The 20,755-nt window shown below is 40.1% G+C and overlaps 1 protein-coding gene across 2 annotated transcripts in view; it reads right to left on the bottom strand.

Annotated features, from left to right (window-relative positions):
* Nucleotides 1-20,755, bottom strand: part of NPEPPS (aminopeptidase puromycin sensitive) — an 83,762-nt gene that overhangs the window by 41,386 nt on the left and 21,621 nt on the right. The gene's annotated exons all lie outside the window — the stretch shown is intronic.

Genomic DNA, 20,755 nt, shown 5'->3' with positions numbered 1-20,755 from the left:
AGTCTGTAAAATATATTCAACTATTTATTAGTACAAACAAGTCAGTGGAGCTCAGTTATGCTTAGCTGTAAAATCAATTTTCAAAACAAAGGCTAGAATCCTAGACTAAGTGAAGCAATACTGAAAAGAACATCTGAGGAAGAAGTACGCTTTTCACACTATCCTTTATCATTCTTGATCCAAACAGAAAAGAAATCTGAAGTGGCTAGGCATGACTTTCTGGTACATTCAAGATCCAGCATCTCTCTCTCTTTTTTCTATAAGACAATTATTCAGCTTCTATGGCATTACAAACCATTATACTCAATTCTTTCTCCCCTTGCAATTCCAAAAAGGAGGGGGGGGGGAGGAAACATTGTATAAACTCTTAAAAGAACATACTTCAGAATTAGTTTATTAGAAACCGATGTCAAGAATTTAGAAGGAGGATTCTCTACCACCACTCTAGGGAAAACATTTCTAGTCCTTTATGAAATACTGTATACCTTCTGTGTCTCCCACCAGTGAGTTTCTAATCTCTTTTTTTTCTGAATAAGGCACTGGACCAAATGGTAGTGTTACAACTACAAGGTTTCTTGACTGAAGCTGATTGTATGAATCACTTCCAATCTGGGTTCAGGCTGGGCAGGTGATAGTCTTGGTAAATGAAACAGGCATGGTGCCTGAACTATGCCAGGAACAGGGTGGCAAGAACTGCCTTCTTCTGTTAAGTTGGTCCTCATAGAAGCATTAAACACCATCGCAAATACTTCTGGTTTGCTGAGATGATATGGAATTTGGGAGCATCATTTTGCAGTGGTTCTGAACATTCCCAGAAGCTTGTGCTAGATGACTTTTCCTCAAACCTTACTTCTGGTAAAAATGGTAAACATGTGGCCTTCTACACACTTTTAACTGCAACTCCAAGCACTGCTAACCATTGGCTATGTTAGACAGAAGAATGGGAGCACATCACGTTGTATGGGTCAGACATCTCCATTCATTGCCTCTAGCCTGTGACTATTTAATCCTCATTGTTCTTATCTACATGAAACTGCTAGAGGTCATATAGTATGGGCTTGACCTTCATTATGCTGATGGCATCCATCTTTATCTAAACTTTTCAATTGATGTTAAGAAGCTGTATAATTTCTGAACTACTGCTTAGATGCAGTGAAAAGCCAAGCATAGCCAAACAAACCAAGACTCAACGCACCAAGATGGAGTGCAGAGGACTGCAAATACTTAATGTTTTGGACTGGAGAGTACTTCCACTGAAGTACCAGATACGCAACTGGACACACTATCGGATACGACATTGTTCTTGGAAAACCAGTTGGTGACAGCGGCCAGGAGTGCTTTGCTCAGCTTCATCTGGTATACCAATTGCATTCCTTCCTGAGGATCTTGCCACAGTGATTTACACCCTAGTCACCTTTCATTTAATCATGGCAAGAGGAAATGGAGGTGTCCAGACTCCTGTGCATTTTACAGTCCATACAACTCCAGTCTTTGATCACCTATACTAGATTACAGTTCATCTCCAAGCCCAACTCAAGGTGCTGTTTTATCTAAAATTCTCAAAAACCATCTCCTTCATATGAACCTAGCTATAATCTGAAATTGTCATCTGAGGTCCCTGTTATATTTACTGTCACCAACTGGTATGTGTTTTTATTTGAATTTTATAAATTGCTAAAAGTGCTTAGTTGGCTAAAAGGCAATTTACAAATTTATCAAACAATAAATCTTTAGTTACAATTTTTAGGTAACGGGTGGTATGAAAGGTCTTAGTCTGGTATACCAGAGAGCTGTGCTAGTTAGTAAAGCTACTGAGTAAACAGAGTGACCAACAATCTACTTTCTATTTTGCTCAAAGCTTTTTCAGAGAATTAAATCTCTTTTCATTCCACTCAAAAAGCTCTGTATAACATAGGCAAAGTCAACAACAAAACAGATCCAATAAAAGAGTTCACCAACCTCTTCCCCAGTAAACCACAAGATAAGGGCATGCTGATAAGCATTTACAATATACAGGTCAATTCAGCTGGCTTGTAAGACTAAGGGTAAATAAAACCCTTAAAAACAGATCAAAAATAAGCTGCATGAAAGCATTAATCACAAATTCTTATTCCTATATTACATTTTACCAACATGCTGAAGTGACAAAGAGTTAATAAAATGTATCCTCAGCATGAAAAAAGCCAAGTCTTCACTAGAAAAATTAATGAATACACAAAAGCACCCTTCAAAAATCAGGCCTTGATAGCAGTTTATATAGTGCATATTCATTTTGAAACACAGGCCTTTTCCCCGATTTATACAATCACTGAAGTTAAGTAAAAAATAAGCAGTAGAACTTTAGTTTTCAAATAAACTACCTTCTGGATACTATTTCAGACAAAGGAACTTGAAAAACCATCTCTGAGTACTCCTTACCTACAAAAGCCCTATGAAATTCATGGTGTCACCATAGGTCCACAGGTAACTTGAAGGTGCATGCATGTGTGCGCACCTTCTGGTTACAACTTTCTACCAAGACTCACGTGCTAAAGGAATTGCTGTACATTACAGTATTCTGAGGCATGTTCTGGCAGGTATACAATTATGGAGCTAAACCAATCTAATCTTTTTAACCTTGCTGTTGTCTTGCTTGAGCTGAGCACTGAATCTAAAATCATTCCCCTGCATAGGAATGTATTAGTTAGCAAGCAGCCTTTGAGGAAAGACTGTTCACCATTACCGATCTTACTGAAAAACAAACTTACATTATTGGGCAGACAACTTGTTTATTCAGTGCATTTAACAGGCTTGAGTGTATGCTGCTCCAAACAGCTCTGCCAGTCTCAGATGACATGTTTGTGGGGCATGAAATATCTCAAGGAAACCAAGCAGTTGAGTCTGCATGGCAAAAAAAAGAAGAAGAAGAAGAAGCTGGTGTTACTGTGCAACTAAGATGGGTTGTGGAGATGATAGGTTTGAGCAGAACCAAGAATTTGTGGGGCTAGTCAGAAATGCTTGATACACCTTATACTTGTAACTGTTCATAAATAAGTCTACCCACCTCTATACCTCAATCTCTGATATGTAACATAAGAATTTTTAATTTTTAACCTTGTAATTTTGTTTTATGTATTTAATATTGTATTATGAGGGTTAATTTTGTGGGAATTTTAGTGTTGTTAAGATTTATTTTATTATATGGTCTGTTTGTATTTTATCTGGTTGTAATCCTGCTTCAATACATAGGGAGAGACGGGAAATATAAATAAATTTATTATTATTATTATTATTATTATTATTATTATTATGATGTGAGCTTTGACCATGGTTGACAACATGATTCTCTGTGTATGTCAAACAAGACAAGGTCAATGGTTCTATTACTAAAGTGTCCACTGATAGGTCAGCCTTTTCCCCACACTGTCTGAAAAGGTTTGAGGGGCATGAATAGCTAGTTAGAAAAGGAGACAACTGAAAGTCTTATTTCTTCTCATCTCATCATTTTGTCTTCCAGGTTTTCCCCCCAAGATAATCAGAAGAGAAAATAGTAAGCTGCTGCCAAGTATTGTGTGCACTGGATAATTTCAAATCAAACCAATTATTTCATCATACCTATTGTAAGTAGTGAAGGTAAACTTTATTCCCAAACAACTGAATCCTTGTTGAACAGATGCTAAATTAGCTCCATCTCATTCAACAGGACAAATATTCACACGGCCATACTGGTAAGCCATTGTTTAACACTATAGAAATGAGTATATTTAAGCCTAAGGCTCACACTTTCTTCCCGTCATCTGCACCCAACAAAATAATCACATATTTCCATTTCTGCTTTAGAACTCAGCATTCTTCTGTGACAATCTCAGGGGATTGTTTTAAATTACTGCTAGTTTAAAATTAGGGTGTTTTCATGGGTGATATCACTCTGTACTAAATAGAAGCAGCAGCCAAGAATTTCAGTGAGATGTGTTGGAAGCACTGCAGCCGTTAGGCATTTAGAGTTCTAAAATGCAAAGATACAGGCCAGAAACATGAGGTTTAAAATGGATTGCTGAGCATAAACTCAATGGATTTTGATCCCTGCTATCTTTAGATTTCAAATGGAAAGCAAACCTGCTATAACAAGATAGCAGGTCAAGCATTCTTAGCAAACAAAAGAAGGGAAGGGCTAACATCTGCCTGGAACATTTTATTGACTGGAAAGCACACACTTCCAGTCTAGAAGGAACATTACTGTAGATCTCCTCGACAGCAACATGTTGACAATGTTGGAGAAGTTTAAATAAGGGCTAAGAAAAAACAAACAAAAAATCACTGAAAACTTCTTATGTGGCCAACAGTAAGTGAAACATTTGTAACATTATTTCACAACTGTTGACACTGTCTGTATATATGATGGCATAATAATATGTTAATATAAACTTGTTAATTCAGTCATACACTCAGCACACTCACACTAGTGAACAATAATCCCCAACCCCAACCAAGTCTTCAGTGCTTATGGTCAGGGAAGCAATCCTGACCGGGAGTAAAGCATAGAAAAGATATGCCTGTCTGAATGTGCCTTCAAGTCACCAGTTGATGTATGGTGGGTGACCCCATGGATTTCATATGGTTTTCTTAGGCAAGCAATACTCAAAAGGTAGTTTTGTCAGTTCCTTCCTCTGAAATATAGCCTACAGCATCTAGTATTCATCTGTGGCCACCCATCCAAGTACTAACCAGGGCTGACCCTCCCTAGCTTCCAAGATCAGACAGGATCTAGTGCCTTTAGGGTATTTAGGCCCCATTAAAGAGATAGTAAAGAAAACACATGACGTTAATAGAAGACTTCATTCCATTGCAGTTTAAGGTGTTGCATTTATTTGTATTTTATGCAGTACAATAGATACTTAGTATAGTTATAAAAACTAAAAAAATGAGACTTTGTTCATACCTCTGCTAATGGACTAGATTCTGATAACATAATTCTGTTAATATAGTTTCTCTCTCTAGTCTTCCTTTGTAGGTTCTTTGTTCAAGGACTGCAACCTGTAAATCCCTTACTGTATGTCCAGGAAAGCTGAAATATTCTGCAACTGGTATATCGATATGCCACATTTTTTTCTCTCCCTCTCATTTCCTCCATTTTATGTTGCAAGAGACTAACTTAAATTGGTACTAACTTCAGATACAAATCTATACCATGGACTGGGAGCAAGCTCAATCAAACTGGGTGGGATCTACATCTGAATAAACATGTGGACTGTGTTGGCAAGGTCTCACTCTAACAGTTAGCATCTAACTCCATGTGTCATGGAGGTTCAAATATCTTCCCATTTAACTTGTGTTCCAAGTAGTTTCTACTATCAATACGTTGAAAGAATTAAGAAGACACAGAGAATGAGCGAAGAAATAAAGTTTTAAATTAAGTACTTTCATTTAATCTTGCACTGGACAGAGGAATTGTAAATTAGTATGGTTAGGAAAAAGAGACTGCACTGTATGAAACATTAACCCAAGAAGAGATTAGCAACTTGGCATCTGGAAGTTAAAGTACTGCCAAGCATAGTACAAATCTTTGTGTTACAATGGGAAAAAATACATTTACATCCCAAAATGCAATTTGTCAGCTTGATATAAAATATTTACTTATATAAATCCATTTAAGTTCAAAATGGCTTTTAATAAATAAAGTTAAAACTATATTTCAAAGAGCTACTAAACCTAGAAATAATCCACTGGTGATTGACACTACTGAGGACTTCCCATTGACTTTGTTCACAGTACAAAACAGTAAGTCATTTTGCAGCAATGTCTCTCAGCTACTGTCTTTGTTGCAGAAAACTGTCTCTGTTTCAAAGCCACAGACACTGTCAACCAGACCAAGCAATCAATCCAGCAGTAACAATCACTTTTGAAAATACTGTCATCACACAGATAAATCCACCATGGTATAAAAACAACAGGGCTCAAAATATATGTCAAACTCTTTACAGCCAAAACCACAGAAACTATCCCTGTTTAGGAATTGAGGACATTTCAAATTCAAACATTAGGACAGGATTTCTAGCAATAGCAATAGCAAATATATTTCTATACCATTTATCAGTGCACTTAAGTACTCTCTAAGCGGTTTACAATGTGTAAGCTAACTGATCCCAACAATCTGGGTACTCATTTTAGCAACCTCAGAAGGATACCAGGCTGAGTCAAGCCTGAACCTCTGGCTGGTATTGAACTCACAACCTTGGGTTTGTGAGTGAGTGGCTGCAATACAGGCATTTAACCACTAAGCCACCAGGGCTCTTCAACCCAGGTAAACATTAACTTGCTACCTTTCTCTTCAGTTAAGATATATTACAAATTAAAATAAGATAGTTGCCTGAAAAACAATGACAGGAATGCAAATGCAATGACTGTTGGAAGCAACAAAAAATTCCTGTAGGACCACAGATTTTGGGATAATTGATTTTCAAATCAGAGTATTTATCATTACATACTGGAGTAAAACTTTCCCATTGGAGGGGATGGACACCAAAACTGAAATCTGAAGCAAACTGCACCAAACCTACTGTAGTTACTTGTTCTGTCATTATTAAATAAAAATCTTATTTTATCATTTATTTTCTGATCAAACCTGGACACTTGTTCTGTATTTAGAGGTAAAACCAATTCATCAAATTCATTCCCAACCTTCACCATATTTCACTATGTTATGCATCTATGCATGTCATGGTTGGTTTTTAGTCTATTTATATACAGTATTGCTGTGAGATTTGACTTGTGATAACCTAAGGCTATAAACAAATAAAAGAACTTACGAACCATGACAGCTTGTAAGCCTTCAATATACAGAGCACTACACATATTAACAATTTTGCTGCAAAGAACATCTAGTACAGATTAAAATGATGGTGCAACTACAAAGCAATTCCTGAAATTACACAGTAGCCAGATGGATATGTCCATTAATTAATGATTCCAATTTACAGTCCTGCAAAAAAAAAGTCTGGACTTTGGCCAAAGGTTATTCACAGTTATGTTCCAAAGGAAGGACAAAAGAAACTATTCAAGAAACAATACACACTGGGAAAGAAGCCGATTATGCCAGGATTCAAAACAGAACTGAAACACTAGCTATTCTAGATGCTGGTTCACAACTTCATAAACTATGGTTTACAATGCTACAAACATCTACTTCTCCCTGCAAAAGGCACCAGTTTCTGTACAGAGAACTGTCTTGCAATAAATATCCTAGTGGCTGGAATCCTCTTGGTAACTAATTTTTTTAGATGTAGCAGGAGAAATATCTTGCAAAAAGAGGATGCATGCATGTCTTCAAATCCCCTGTCAACTCACGGCAACCCCATTAATTTCATAGGGTTTTCTTAGGAAAGGAATACTTAGAGGCAGTTTTGCTATTTCCTCTCTCTGAAATATAGCCTACACATCACCTGGTATTCATTGGCAGTCATCCATCTAAGTACTAATCCTATGAGGGAGCTGACCAGGCAGACCCAACTCCATCAGGGCTAGCCTGGAAGAAGAGACTCTTCCCTCCATAACTGTCATCTTCCGGCCTGTGAGGGAGATGACCAGGCAGGCCCAGCTCCATCAGAGCTAGCCTGAAGAAAGAGGCTCCTCCCTCCATAACTGTCATCTTCCAGCCTATGAGGAAGTTGACCAGACAGGCCGAGCTCCATCAGGGCTAGCCTGGAAGAAGAAGAGCCCTCCCTCCAGTCCATCTGCCTTGGTCCAGGCCTCAGAGGGAGAGAAGAATGCTGGACCTGATCCCCTCCCCCTCTCACCATTCCCTTCTCCTTTTGTGTCATGTCTTTTTAGATTGTAAGCCTGAGGGCAGAGAACTGTCTATTATCCTCTCTGTTGTAAGCCACCCAGATTCCCAGTGATTGGGCGGCATATAAATAAATCCTATTATTATTATTATTATTATTATTATTATTATTATTATTATTATTATTATTAATCAGGACAAGCCCTGCTTAGCTTCCAAGATCTGGTGCCTTTAGATCAATGTCCCTATGCTAAGAATGCAAAACAGATGAGGAGGGAGTTCTGTACCCTCATCCGCTAAGCAGCTGTGGGGAAGATCTAGTACTCATGTCAGCTACCCTTGCACAGCCAGAGAAGGAGGAGCAGTCCCCAGCATTAGGCTGCTCCTTCTATCTTGGGTGTGTAAGGGCAATTAAAACAACCTGAGAACAAAAGGCTGAAGCTAAGTGGAAGCCAGTGAGGACACAGCTGTGTAAGACCTCCATGGATGCTGCTGCATACCCAGGGAGGTATTGGGAAAGAAAAAGAAACCTCTGCCCCACAAAGGAGTGTGGAAGTAAACTGACAAGAGAGTTGCATTCCACTATTATCTCTCAAAGGAATTCTGACTTAATGTTAGTTAACTAGCCAGGATTAGAAGCCCACCATCTCACAAACCTCTAAGATGTACAGCAAGAATCTTGAAAGCAATTAAAGAATCCAATTCCTGGTTTCAGCACAGAGGTAGACAAATGGTGCGCTCTTAATGTTTTGAACTACAACTCCTAACAGAGCAGTAGAGTTGGAGTCACAGATTCAGAATCGGAAGCAATTTTGGGTAGAGTGAATTGGTACTGATTCCAGCTTCAAAATAACAGGTTATAATATAGTAAATAGCACTTTAAATTTGTATTTTACCATTTACAAATGTATTAAATGCCTAGTTTGTTGCATATTAACTTTCATAGGAATTTAGAAAAGTTTTCTTGTTCAAAAGGTTTAATCAAATGAATATTGTACGTCCTAAATATCTAAGTAGCCTGATAATTACGTCATGCTGATGAAATGCCTCGTGTTACCTTTTTATTACAGTGAATGTGTTTTAACTAATTAATATACATTTGGCATTTATAATGAGCTGGAAGTCAAACAACAGAAAATAAGAGGAGTTTGAATTGAAGGCGTAGCATACTGACTTCACAGCCCTGATTCCCATGAGTCCCAGCCAGTAAGTGATTATGGGAGCTGTAGTTTGTTTATGCCTTACTCTACTGCCAGAAAGACCCCAAGAGCAGTGTACAAATTGTTAATTTGACAGTTGCCTTCCTTCAGGCTTATAATCTAAAGAAAACACAATGCACAAGGAGAAGAAAATGGCAGTGGGGGAAGAGATTAAGTCCATCATATACTACCTGTTCTTTTTACCATCTGAGGCTACAGCAGTGGCATTTGGGATGCTGGGGCTTAGGGCAGGATGGAGCTATGCCTGCCTTTCTCCCCCTGTGAGGCCACAGCAGTTAAGCAGAGTACTCACTCCAATTAAGCATTTGCTTTTTAAGTTTCCTTACCCTTCCCTGTATTATAATTCCTAAATGGCAGTGGAAGCACACATTCATTGATGAAGGAAAGCATAACAATCCAATAAAGAAATATATGCTCTCTTGAAAATGCCCTTTCTCTTAAGCTTTCCCCTCACGACTTCTAGCTTTCCCAAACAATGCTCATAACTGCTGATCCAATTCCACAATGAAAAAGAGGGTAGTTGACCACTGATAATAGCAGTGGAAGGACTTGCACCCTTCCCCTCTTTGACCCTGCTTGGTTATCACCAAATACATTGGCTCCCAAAGATTCTTCCCTCACCTTTCCTAATTGAAAGAGTAAAGGTGTGTGTGTGTGTTCTGTCAGTGTCGGTAAGAACAACCTCAGTCCACTAAAGCAATATTTCAGACTAGAGAAGATGCAGCAGTTAAGCACTTGTCCCTGTCACCCAGCATGGGGCAAAGGACATGTTTGCATTGAGCAAGGTTGAGGCTGCTGTTACTACTCACAACTGTGGCTGTGCCAGTCAGAAAATAATGATGCGTGGAGAAAAGATGGGTAAGAATTTGTCATCAACTGGGAAAGTGTTAGGGGAGAACATGTTCTCAACAGTGACTTTTGCTTTTGGGTTGATTCTTTTTTTTAGCATTCTATAATTTTTCTATGTTCTGTGTGCATGTTTCTCATTCACCACCAAAATGATAACGCTTCCCCAAGAGTAGTGCAGAACATTAATTGGGGTACTTTAAGGATTTTAAATTCTCCCCTTGCCCTCATGGCCTTCCCCATATTGGAAAGACCTTAAAAGGAAAAGTTCCTTTTGTCTTCTCTTGTTCTCGAACTCTACATCTCAGCCCTGAAGTGGTGCCTAGAAACTTTTTTTATCATTTTAAGAACTTGGTTCTACCCATTTATATTTAAAGGTGTGCGCTCCATAGGGTTACTCATTTTCTGACAATAAACAAAACCTTGCTTGGCAGAGGTGAGAGAAAAAGGCAGAGTATGTGTGTGAATACTTAGGTGGGTGAATACAGAGGTGTGTGCACATTTCTGTGGGCTGATATCTATGAATAAGGTATGCATGGATCAGGTTGATGGGTGTGGGAGAGAGGAATATGTATACAGTTGCACCTCCTTTCTTTGCGGACTTGAGATCAGCATTCTTGATTATAAATGTAGGGATGCGCCCCATTCAAGCCTATAAGTGCGAGTCTCCGTTTTCGCAGGGGTGTGGAATGGATCCCCCGCCAAAATGGAGGGATGATTGTATATGTAGCTTTGGTCCTGTCCAACATTGGCATGTGGAAAGATACTTATCTATGAATATTCCTTGAATAGAAAAACATGTAGTCTTTTACTTCAAAGGGCTTCCCAATCCCTGCCCTAGAATGACCAATCACTGTCATACCAGGAGCACTACAAGTTTCAAAGTTCCTAGGCAGAAGGTTTTCTACCACTGATTTTATTTCTCAAATTTTTTCCAGTCATAAGTATAGGAGTGGTGATTTAAACATAGCACAATAGTTTACCAAAATCCTTTGGGGGGAAGAGGAAGAGAGAGAATGATAACTAAACAAAATGGGGAGATGGTCTTTTGTAGAAGCATATTAACTTTTATACTGTCTTCTAAGATATTATCATGAGACTTGGCAAGTCTGTAACTACCGTACTAAAAGCTTCTGCTAAGTGCTATAATGAATCCTCCCTAGTTGGCATGAATATTACCCTTTTTAAATGGCCTCCACTTAAAAATCATTGGAAAGACAGCACTAATTTTTAAAAGCTCTAAATAAACCCTCCCAACTGGGAAGAACAGCTAAATCATCTAAATGACTTCTATAAAATCTAAAAGGAGTCTGTGAGGTTTCTTTCTCCAGAAGCAGGGAAAGAAATCTTGCAACCCCCCCTAGATCCTGATGATATCTATTAGGCCCCATTTTGGAAGAACAGCAGCATCTAAAACAAATAAATAAATTTAAAACAGAGAATTTACCCCTGAAATCAATGGTCATCAACAGACTTTACTATAGGGACAACCTGTGAAAGGGATATATCACCCAAATCTCATTATCTAATATACTTTGACAATGTTCCAGCTTTATAGTTAGTGATCCCTTCATCTCCCTTCATGCTTGTGGCTTAGCACCTAGAAAATCAGACAGCATAGTCTCATGGGGAAGAGTTGGTGTAAGGGCTGCCATTTCAGCCTTATATTTAACAATCCTAGCAAAATATGCAACTCTGGAAAGTTTACATATGTATACATTTCAATCACAGTTATTTTGGGGGAAAGGAATGGGCTGATGCAGGCTCATTTGTAAAAATGAATATTCTTGGTATAGGAATGGAACACTGGTACTGTATTTACTATGAAGATTCCTTTTCTGTGGTTGTGGGGAGAGAATCTTCATGCTGGCTTGGGCTCCGCCTTAGGAACTGGACAAAAAGAAAGCAGAACAGTCTCCTGAAAATGACTGAACACTGAATTCGCTTTAGGAACAAAGAACAACTGAATCCTTATGCAATACACACAACTCCTCAAGGACTGACAGAGCCACCCAGAGATTCTGCAAACCAAAATAATAGCAACCAAAACCAAAACCTTCAATGTAAGAAATTTCAAATGGTTCAAAACAAGCATTTAACAAAGCCCAAGGAACTGAGTCTAAACTAGCCATCATCGACTCCAACAGCTGGGCAAATACCAACAGTTGCAAAGCTGTCTGCCTCAATACTTTCCTGACAAGAGACTGAAACTTTGCCAGTGAAACTCCAGACAATCCATGGCAACTTGCACAAGCTCCGTGCCTCTCTTCAGAGAAACTGAATGGAACAGCAGTCCATTCAGGTACACATGCACACCCCACAAACTCAAATGAACTATCTAAACTTTTATGAACACTAATGGGAAAGCTCTATACTGATAGTAACCCTCCAAGTAAGCCAACCTAAGATACTTCTTGTGAACTGGGTTTACTGGAATGTGCGAGCAGACCTCCTGGAAGATGAGAGATGTCAGATAATTCCCCTCTTGTACCCCTTTCAGACTCGATTGTAGAGTTTTCATGTGGAACTTTTGCTTGAGAACAAAAACATCTGGCAGTGCTTTTCCAAAGACCTAAGACTGTGTGACTGGATAAAGCAGTCTGAGGGATTATGAATGCAATCAATGCTGTAACTTTCCCGCACAGGCCTGCACATCCAAGCATCAGGAGACATGTGCCTCAACAATGGACAAAGTGCAAGAGGTGGGCTGGCTATCATTGGGAGCTATCTCAAATGAGAAGGACTGACTGAACTTTCCACTTTGTTGGTTGAAAGAAGTGGAACCCCCTTTACTGAACACAGAAAACTGCTGCTGCCTAGACTGTTGTTTAGAAGAACTCTAACGTAGTCTGAAAGACATTAAATTCCCTCTGTCAAAAACTGGGGCCTATTCCCACAAGAGGACTGAGATCCAGACCAAAAGGGCTTCTTCTCTTTCTTTTTACTAAATGATGACATTTTCTTTTTGTCCTTGGTCTCAATCAACACATAATCCCAGATGTTCAACAAATAATTGGGAACCTTTAAAAGGACATGTAGCCCTTTAAGCATTAAACTAGCTTTGGATTTGTTATTAGCTTTCCAATTGTTTAGCCAAAGTTAATGCCTGGCAGCAGCATTAATCATCATAGCCCATGAAGCAAACTGACCAGAATCAAGAGTCATGTCTGCCATAAAAACAGACAGTTTAGTCAGTTTAATGACCTCCTGTCAAAGTTTAGTGTATTCCTTGGAAAATAGAAACCAAGTCCTTAGCCCAAAGAATAGTGGGCCTGGTAAGCAGGGAGATCACTGAAGCTGCTCTGATGGCAAGAGCAGAAGCCTCATGAGTCCTACCCAAAAATTGTCCAGCCTCTTCAACTCTGGATTCTTAAGCATCAATAAGAGCCAGCTTCAATTTGCTCATCACTTTAGTGGGCAACAAATGCCAAAAAGCTGGAGCCGCCCTTGCCACAGCGGGATGAGCCTATTCCGCTACAAGCTTTAGGGAAGGACACAACCAAATGTTTTTGCTTAACCTTATCCCTGATTTCTGGAACCCCTTCCACATTAGTATCAGAAACCTGGCTACTGGAAGTCAACCTCAAACACCTTTCCACCTTTTAAAGAAGTACAAGATATTGTTCATATTCAACCAACCAGGGAGAAATATCCTCAGGAAGAGAATTTTCCTTCTCCAGAGATACCTCTCCTTCTTTGGAGTCTCTGGAGAGACAAAAGACTCAGCATCTGCCACAGAGGTTACAACAGAGACACGTTTTGTCTTTCAAAGAAAACCAATGAATGTGCCCCTCTTCATACATACCCCCTCCCCTCCTGAGGGGACAACAAATAATCTTAGGCATGACACTTTCTGGAACGTTTTCATGCTTCTGGCCACTAGAGGGCTTGCAAACATCAGAAAGTTCTTCATTACTGGGCTTGTGCCTTTTTCACACCTTTTCTTATAATGCTTAACACACCTACTATCTTGGGCAGTTAACAGATTTGCTCCCAATTCCCCTCCATCACCCAATACTCTTGAGTCCCACAGCCTACATGGCTATAAGGGAAAACCAATTACATAACCATTGATAACCAGGGGTGGAAGGGAAATAGGAGTCTCCAATGGACTTACCCAGATGGCTGATGCCACACCTGACAGCTGTCTGGCATGGTCAAATCCATAGGGCAAACCAACGCTGCACTCTTCAGCTGCTTTGACAGCATAAACTGTTAGAAAAAAAAATCTTTGGGATGGTTGATGTCTCTTGTTACCGGTGGTTCTGGACTGGTACCAACTGGAACAGATGCAGTCTTCTCAGCTACTCAATATCAAAGTAACTTCCACACAGAGTTTCACTCAAATGAGGGTTTATTGACTTTGTTGCTATTTACACTTTACAGCAGGCTACTATACATCTATTCTCTTTCAGAGTCCATGCTAGAAGCTTGAATGTGACACCAGTCTTTGTTCTCTCAAAAGATCAACTTTTCCACCAAGTGGACACACCTCTTTCCCATGAAGTCACCATACTACACAGAAGCATAACAATAACACATTTGTTGATATTATGTCTCAGCACATGTCCTTGAAGACTTGCTCTTCCAGGCCTAGACTTTCTGGCCTGCAACAGGAACCATTTTAAACCTTAGTTAACCATTGACACATCTGAACATTTTCCATACAAATTAGAAATATATTTTAACATAAACAGGAACTGAATCACGTCTCCCAGTAATGGTGGATTGATCCATTCCTTCTGCACGCCTAGAAGGCACTTCCCCCATTGTGGAATCAACCATCAACACCTTATCAGAGGTCTATGTCTTTTAAGCTGAGACTGACTATCCTTATTAGGGTGGTGGAGTACAATACAAATCAAAGTTTCCTGGCGCACAAACCAGAGAAATTCTCCTCAGAAACTGATCTCCAGGAAGAACAGAGTGTAAGACCTGAAAAATCCCTTCTGAGGGGAAATGATTATATGGCCCTTATCTGAAGCAGACCTTTCAGAGCTCAAAACATCTGAGATGGCTACTCTGCTGACCTGGGACTGAGAGACTGAAGAAAAAATCTGGAGGCTTTTGAATGTAATCTTCATAACCCTCCCTCACAGTCATGCTCCTGCAAACATCAGGAAACATCACGTCCCAGCGATGGGCAAAAAATTAAGCTGAGACTGACTGTCCCTATTAAGGGTGGTCAATACAAATCAAGGTCTTTTGACTTACAAACAGCAATGTTCTGTATTTTTGCCAAACAGCTGGTAGTCTCCTTGTAAATTGATTTATTACATTAGAATGATATTTGCAAGTACTAGATAAGACAATTAAAGGAACTATCTCTTTATATGTACATAGGCAACCAAGTTACCTGCTTTACTGAACTTCATTACTTGTGCCAGCTGGAATGCTTCATAGTATTTCAGGTGGTGTTGTACAGCCAACTGCATTTACAAATCTCAATTATTTATCTGACTTGATAAATGTTTCAATAGACTTTTGCCATCTTTCCACAATCTGCACTTTAGATCTCTGTGGGATAATTTGAAAGAGAAAAAGAAATCTTGGAAGGATGTATGCTTTAACCATGGCAGGTTTTCCTAACAGGGACAGTTTAATTGTTGCCTAAATTTTGATATTCTTTTAGTAATTAGGTATTATTTTAAAGTGGTGGAATATTATTTGGGAATGATTTTTACGGATTAGAATTCTTAGGCATTTGAATAATGAAGAACAAAAATGAACAGGTTGCTTACCTGTAACTGTAATTCTTCGAGTGGTCGTCTGTGAATCCACACAAAAGGGTTATTCTGTACCTGCACAGCATTTCCGGATCCTACTGGAATCGCTAGGGAAGACTTTTTGGCAATAGCTCTGCCCACCCTCTATATAGGCAGGATATCTTCCCGCCCTTTCCCAGTTCCAAAAAGGTCTGTCGTAAGAGCAGACAAGGAAGAGAGAAGGACCTGACAGAGGATGGGTGGGATTTGTGTAGATTTGCAGATGACCACTCGAAGAACTACAGTTACAGGTAAGCAACCTGTCCTCCTCCTTCATGGTCTCTGTGAAGCACACAAATGGGTCAGGCGCAGAATAACCCATTTGTGTGCTTCGCAGAGACCATAAAGAAGAACTAACCCATGCAATGTCTTAAGATTTGTAACTTCTAATTGTGTATTTATACAGAGTAATTTGGATTTGTAGCAGTTAATTTTTAATCCAGTGTACATCTGAAATTCTAATATACACTCACCCCTCCACATTCACTGGGACTAGGGACACAGGACTCCCTGTAAATGTGGAAAAACTGCAAATAACAAAAACACAATGTTTTTACCTGAGAGAACACCGCTCTAGGAATCTCTAGGTCCTCCAGTGCAACTTTGTGGTCAACATCTGCTAGACATTAACTATAGAACTGCAGTGGGGGAGCTACAAATGCCTAGTGGAATGTTCTCTCCAGGAATCTCTAGGTCCTTCAGTGCAACATTTGTTTAAAGTTGACTAAAGAGTTGCACTGGAGGACCTAGATATTCCTAGAGAGAACATATTACCACATATACTTAAATTAAGTTGAGAAATTTATGCCCCAAAATGAGCTCCAAGACTTATACACGGGGCAATAAGGTAATACAGCGGGGACCCCCTCCCCACAGATACCCAAAACAGTGGAACCTCAAGTCCTGTTGTCCTTAATAGCTGTGTGAGGTCTCAAAGTGGCTCACAATTTAAAAGACCAATGCACATGAAATGAGGGCTTGAAGGAACTGGGAGGGAAGGATATGCAAGATACAACAAGTAAAACAGTAAAATTGACTCACAACAGGCAAGCAAAGACCCCCCCTCAAAGTCCTCCTTTGTTCCCGAGCTGCATGTGTGAACCCTGGACCCACTGCTTCTGAATCACCAAAGGTTCTCCAGAGTATGTCAATGCCACTGACATGGTGGGTGGGCTTCCTTGTCTCTTTCTCCTGTCTTCCTCCTCCTTGTCCTCTACCGTGTCGTTCACCTTCAAGTAGCCTGGCGGGTTTGTCAGGCGGAAAGCCTTGTGAGAGTGAGGAAAAGAGACAAGGCAACCTGCTCACTGTGTTGTCCTCCTTGTCATCACCTTTGATCAGCCTGGGGGCTTTGCCGGGTGGGCAGTGTTGCCACTTGAAGGTGAACAACACAGCAGAGGACGAGGAGGACAACATGGTGAGCAGGTTGCCTTGTCTCTTTCCTCCATCCTCCTCTTCCTTTGCTATGTCGTTCACTTTCAAGTGGCTTGGGGGTTCCATTATCCCAATTGCTGGAGGAGGGAGAGAAAGATTCAGCAGAGACAAGGACACCCGTCTGGCAAAACCCCCGGCTGCTTGGAAGTGAACAACGTGGTGGAGGAGGAGAGACTCTACAGTTTGGCTGTGCGCTCGCTGGCACCTGGCTGAGATTGTAGCCCAGCCTGGAAAGAGGCCCAGGCCCCCTCCCAACCTCATGTAAAAACAGGCATGAGGAGGACTCCGCAGGCGGCATTAGCGTACTTGGGAGGACTTTTGGGGGTCCAGGAGCAATGGGCCCAGGGCTCACACGTGGAGCCCAGGAATAAGAGGACTTTGTAGGGGGGATTTCACTTGCCTGTTGTGAGTTTATTTTACTTTTTTTATTTGTTATATTTTGCTTATCCTCCCTTGATTGATTGATTGCTTATCCTCCCCTCCCAATTCCTTCAAGCTCTCATATTTGATTTGCATCAGTCTTTTAAATTGTGAGCCAATTTGAGTCTGTTGCACCCAAAGGCGGTGCAGCCGCCATATTTTACCCTTGACATATCTACAGGTCAAACCAAAATCCCCAATTTTGGCCCCCAAATGTACACTCGACTTATACATGAAGTTGACTTGTAGTCAAGTATATATGGTAGTAAAATCCGTGAATAATCAAATACGGAAAAGTCAAAGCCACAAATGTGGAGGGAGTGTATTTCTGAGTACCATGTCATGTGCATATGAATTAATTATATAACACTTTCATTCCTTTGGTGTTTATATAATTTCTAATTGCAGCCACAAGGGATTCTAGAGCCAGCAAGAAAACTAATGGTGAAATAGGATAGCTAAAAGTATTCGTTTTTAATTATGACTGCCTTAAAAAACAATGGAACTATCCCTTTACATTAAATTGAACAGTCGGTAATTCACAGTAGTATTAACAACTATGTATATTGTCCACAATCATGCTAAGTCATGCTGCATGTTGGTTACAATTTATTCCTTTAGTCATAAAAACAAATTTTGTCTATTTCATTTCTGCCTCTTTTATTAGCTTATTTCAGAGTGGGCAGTTGGGAAGTTAAGTTTCAGTTTAGCCATGATTCTAGATTTACACATAACATGCATGGTTTAAGCAAATCAGAATCCATAGAATTGTAACAAAACAAGTCTTCTCACTATGGTCTGTAGCTGGGAAATCATACTTTGTTTCCAGAGCCTGGCTTGATTTTTTTTGGGGAGGGGGAAATCCAGAATTTAACTAACAACTTGATTTACTGTTGCATGTGTATCCAACAACTGTATCAAATAATTGATGCATTCTTCCACATTACTTCTGTTGACAAGTAATACAAAAATAATCAATTCTGCATACTTCAGGCCTTTGTGTAAAGGAAAAGTTGAAAATGACAAAAACTGTAGTCGCTACTAGAAAACAGCAGAGGCGGAAACAACATCTACATGGATGCTGCTTACCCAAACTGACACCAGAGAGCAGTGCACTGGTGTGATCTTTCAATCATCCCAACATTCTGGCTTAAGCAAATTTAATCACCACTACAGTTATTTCTATTCATTGACAGACACCAATCCAGGGATTTGCATGCAGAAACCATTCTACCCACCCATATTTAAACAGCAGATCCAAGGACTACAAGCATGAATATACAGTGGTGCCTCGGGTTACGAAATTAATTCGTTCTGCCATTCCTTTCGTAACCCGAAAATTTCGTAACCCGAAAAGGCTTTCCGTTAGCACTGGAAAGCCTATAGCTGCACTTTGCAGCATTTGAATTTCGCGCCGAAATGAATTTCGTAACCCGAAAAATATTTCGTAACCCGAAACAGTTTTTGCCAATCCAACTTTTTCGTATCCCGGAAATTTCGTAACCCGATCATTTCGTATCCCGAGGCACCACTGTACTACCATTCTAATGTCTATCCAACTGTAGTTGCTGCCAATTTCAACTACCTTGCTTTCCATGAACTGCACACCCAGAAGTGCATTTCGTATGCTGGCACATGAGAAATAATCCATTTGTATGTGGATTGTTCCTCTGTGTCATCCAGATGTATCGGCATTCAAACATACATATTCCAACTGACACTGCTTTGGTCTCTGAGCAAGAAAAGACCAGCCAGCGTCTTCTGGACCTAATCCCCTGTCCTGTCTGCCATTTCTTTTCCCCTGTGTGTCCTGACTTAGTTTTATTCTAAGACTGAGGTCAGGGAACTGTCAAATAAATGATCTGTGAACCATCCTGGAAGCCCTGGCTAAAGGGTGGGGTATAAAAACTCTAATTAAAATAAATTAATAAATGTTATATGGGATGCCCAGAGGGAAGACAGATCAGCATTGAATGTTAGGTCAGGAAAGAACTGTCAAATACTAAGCAGAAAACAATCCCTAGGACATGTTAAGTGGACATACAACACATAAAAACAAGCATGTCCTACCAGTAATGCACACAGATGTCATGCCCCCCCCTGAAAGTTCAGCTTCATAAGACAAAACAGACCTACAGCAGCCATGCCCTTCTCTTGCTTAGTCTGACAGCCACCTGAATTCTCTAGATGAGGAAGAGGTAGGAAAGAAAACTCCAAGTCCTCAGGAAAGGTGAATGCTTCACCATTTGCAACAAACGCAGTTCCTCTCCCAGAGGCAAAATGAGAAGCTGTGCACAAACAACTGGAAAATACTCTCTTGCAATACATTCGGCAAACTGGGTACAGCTGAGTCAGCAAGCTTTGTAAGTCAGGGGCCTTTCCCTATCTGGTTTGCTGGAAGAAAAGTTAATTTCTCTCTCAGCCTGCATCTACTGTGAGATACAACCCTTTTATTTATGACCCTGGACTGTTTTTTGACTTTCATTCACATATCTTACTACTCCTAATCAGCTTTGATTTATGGCTCATGACCCCAGACTGTTTTGTTATGGGACACTGCTTGCTCATTCAACTACTGTACTTTTGGCACTTTGCGTTCTCTTGTAGTATGAGAGCTGGCCTGCTAAATATTCAGAAATGTCTGTAGTCCCTGAGAGGCAGCAAAAACTGATTTACCATACATGGCTATTGAGTTGCCCTACATGGCTAATAAGCTGTATCAAGATCTGATAATTTTTAATTTCGTACAAGATATTCAGCCATCCAGAATACTATGTTAATAGTGCTGGCTAGAATTAGCACCACCTCCTAATTCAAGTACCATCTTTTCTTAAGGAACTGGGATCAGCTATGAACTGATGTAGACTGATACAATATGCCGGTGGCGTAGGGGCATGGCATAGGCACAATGCACGCACTGACACCACACTGAAGCCAGTGTCACGCTGCCCCATTGACCACACAGGGGCAGCTTTCTCGAACTCCAGCAGCACAGCGTTTAGATGCTGCATGCTGCAGGAGCGCTGAAAAACTGTGCTGGCTGCTGAGAAGGCAGCATTTTTCCAGTGCAAAAAGGAGCATTATTTTGTAACTTCTTTTTGCACCAGAAAAAAACTGGAGTGGGGGCATGGCATGTGGTTACCCTGGCGCCTACACACTCTTTCAGGGGCAGTGTCACATTGCCCCTTTGGGCCGGTCTGTTTCAGCCCTATGTTATCTTTTTTAAAATCTCAAATTTTCAGCTGTTTAATCGTACCAAAACATCTTCCTATGTACTATGCCGCAAATTTTAAATATCATTCAGGATATCTTAG

Source organism: Sceloporus undulatus, chromosome 6 (assembly GCF_019175285.1).
Source record: "Sceloporus undulatus isolate JIND9_A2432 ecotype Alabama chromosome 6, SceUnd_v1.1, whole genome shotgun sequence".
Classification (NCBI taxonomy): domain Eukaryota; kingdom Metazoa; phylum Chordata; class Lepidosauria; order Squamata; family Phrynosomatidae; genus Sceloporus; species Sceloporus undulatus.
The sequence above is the reverse complement of the archived record's forward strand: the minus strand, read 5'-3'. Positions and strand labels throughout refer to the sequence as shown.